Raw genomic sequence first — 3,373 nt, 5'->3', positions numbered from 1 at the left:
GTGGAGCCGGGCGTAGTTCAGCATCCAAGCTCATTAAAGTCCATCAGTCCAAGTGTGGAGTCTACAAGGCCACGAACCATGTGGGCACAGGGGAGCCCACCCCCTGCAATAGGAGAGCTGGGAAGTGGCATACTAGAGAGAGAAAGAGAGAGAGAGAGGGAGGGAGAGAGAGAGAGAATACTTCTTTGTCTAGAAGTTTAAATATTCAGATTTTTGTGTGCTTGCCACTGACTCTGCTCCCAGGTGTGATTGACAGACAGCCCCTCCCCTGTCGCTCAGACCTTACTAGTCATCATCCAAACTGCCTCTGTCCAGTCCCTTCCCCATTTGATCAGCGGGGAACAGGCTTGGAGAGTATTGAATGCAGCTTTTTGGCAAAGCTGTGCAAATGGCATACCTATGTTATCTGGTCCTCACCTTCCTCCTTTCCTGTTAAATAGCAACCAGGTGATTACCACAGCATCAAAGGGAGAGGATGCCCTAGTCAGGGGCAGGGCAGACAGATATGTCTGGGTTTGGGGCTAGTCAGTGATACCTCTCACTTGAGAATTGGGAAACCAGTTTTAGAGAGAAGAGAGATGTGTGAGCCAGACAGATGGGTCTGAGCATGCCACATTTCCACATTTCTTTTATTGATAAAGCAGTTTGGAGCAAGTGACTTGTTCTCTGTATCTATGTCTGTTTTGCTTGTTTATTTTGTTTTTCAGATTCCACATGTAAGTGAAATCATATGGTATTTGTCTTTGTCTTTTGCTGTCCGACTTATTTCTAGTCTCCATGTCTTCCGAATTAAGTAAAATATTAGGTATTTATTTATTTAGTTAGTTAGTTAAACCTTGCCCAAGGATATTTTTCCATTGATATTTAGGGAGAGTGGAAGAGAGAGGGAAAGACAGAGAGAAACATTGATGTGAGAGACATTGATTGGTTGCCTCCAGCATGAGCCCCGACCACGAGCCCGGACCACGGCCTGGGCCAGGGAGGAGCCTGCAACCAAGGTACGTGCCCTTGACTGGAATTGAACCTGGGACCCTTTGGTCCACAGGTCGACGCTCTACCCACTGAGCCAAACCATCTAGGGCAAATATTAGGTTTTTAAATCACTATGAACCAAATACACATTTTGGCAGAATTTATTCTGCTGCCTCTAATATGAATTCTGAATAAGTTCATCCAGTGGTAGCCTATTTGTTCACATTTGTTCATTTTAAACTTCCCTATAGATCGGTAAGTGATTTTGTTTTCTCAGAAAGCAATTAGTATCAGCTGCTCTGTACCAAAGAGCACCACTGTCTCCCTCAGGGTAAAGCCTTAAAGGGGATGGTAGTTCAGACTCAACCAGGCGCTGGATCCACAAAGCACTGAAAAATCAATCCTTCCAAAAAATAAGCCAATTTCAAGTTGTTTAGTTGGGTTGTGTTAGCATCATTTATAGGTGCTTTTCAGCAAAAATGGAAAGGCTTAGCCAATTTGCGTTTTAAGAAAGCAGCTAGAATCATTGCTGACACCCACCCCAAATTTAAGCATAAATGGATCACCAGATGATACTATTGTTTTTGGACAAAACTCACAGACTGGGCTGTTATGTTTTCTCTAAAGAGGACAAATACATTGAAAAACAAACCCAACTGGCTTGTATTGCTCTTTTGATAAGTCATGTTCAATTTCAACTCACCAACTTATGCCAGACATGCCTTACTACTCAGAAACAAAGGGGGAACCTGAAACTGTTTCCTTCGGGGGAAAACAGGCATTGAGGGCAACAATCTATCAGGCCTGGACTGAATTATAAAACACTGACATTACAGTTTTGTAACATTTGTTTGTATAATGCTCAAATATCGCTATAGGAAAAATTATAAAACTAGCTAAACCCCTATTAAATGGATGTCCAAGATAATGCTTTCCATTTATTATTAAAACTAGAGGCCTGATGCACGAAATTCGTGGAAGAGGCTCGGCCCTCGCAGCTGCAGCGGCTTGCCTCTGCCCTCGCAGCCCCGGCTTCGTCCAGAAGGTTGTCTGGAAGGATGTTGGGAAGGTCGTTTGGCTGTCTGGTCTAATTAACATATTATGCTTTTATTATTATAGACTAGAGGCCCGGTGCAGGAAATTTGTGCATGGGGGGTGTGTGTCCCTCAGCCCAGCCTGCACCCTCTCCAATCTGGGACCCCTCGGGGGATGTCCCTGCAGGATCGGGCCTAAACCAGCAGTCAGATATCCCTCTCACAATCCGGGATCGCTGGCTCCTAACTGCTCACCTGCCTGCCTGCCTGATTGCCCCTAACTGCTTCTGCCTGCCAGCGTGATCACCCAGAATTGCCCTCCCCTGCCGGCCTGATCACCCCCAACTTCCCTCCCCTGTTGGTCTGATCGCCCCCAACTGCATCGGGGAGGGGGCAGCAAAAAATAGAAGACATCCCTCCCTATTGCACACGAACCCTATATACAGGCCCACCTGGCCCAGGCTGGTGGGATGCCTGGCACATTCTAGGATCCCTGCTCAGGGGCTGGAGGGGTGACTGGTGGCAGCACACGTGAAAGAGGACCTCTGGGTGGCCACTCTGGTCCTGGCTTCTGGTCCTGGCAGTTCCTGGTCCTCGGTTCTTTCCTGGTCCTGCCTGCAGCCCTGGTGCCCCTACCTGGCTCAGCCTCCTGTCTCCATCCTGGCCTCAGATGGCCCCCTTGGCTCCTGGGGGCTCTGTCCTCCCCTCCCAGCCTGGAGGTCTTGAGGGGAGGTTGTGGCTTCTCAGAGACTCCCCGTCAGCCCTGTCACTCATGTTCACACAGGGGAAGGGGTGTGTGTGGCAGAAGCAGCTGTATAAATGCGGGTGCAGAGGCAGGTCCTCCGGGGTCACTTGGACAGTTTGCTGATGATGCGGATCAGGGCCGCATTCTCATCCCTGAGGCGCTGGTTGTCAGCTCGGAGGTTGGACAGGCCCTTCATCTCCTCTTTCAGGTCGGCAGCCTTACGCTCCAGGGCCCTGTGCTCAAATAACTCCAGCTCCAGGAGGGGCGGCCTCCCTGCAGAGCACTCCTGCCTCTGCGGGGTGTGCTCCAGCTCCACCTTGAGCTGCGCCAGCTGCAGCGTGGTCTCAGTCAGGGTCTCACAAAGTTTCTCATTCTCAATGTGCAGCTCTGTGTAGAGCTTCCTGAAGCCTCCCTTGGGCTCTTCCAATTCGGGCTGGGGTTCTGGGTTTAGGTCCTGCTGCCTCTGGAGGGGAAGGGCTGGATTCTGGGCTGATGTCCACTGGCTTTGCCTCCTCCCCCCTCCACAGGCTCTCTCCTCTCATTGCCAACTCTGTGGTGCTCCCTGGAGGCCTGTGGTCCCTGTCCCTGCCCCTCAGGCACCTCTACTCTCTGGGCAGGGCCA

The sequence above is a fragment of the Myotis lucifugus genome, unplaced genomic scaffold, assembly GCF_000147115.1.
Source record: "Myotis lucifugus unplaced genomic scaffold, Myoluc2.0 scaffold_231, whole genome shotgun sequence".
Taxonomy (NCBI): domain Eukaryota; kingdom Metazoa; phylum Chordata; class Mammalia; order Chiroptera; family Vespertilionidae; genus Myotis; species Myotis lucifugus.
The sequence above is the reverse complement of the archived record's forward strand: the minus strand, read 5'-3'. Positions refer to the sequence as shown.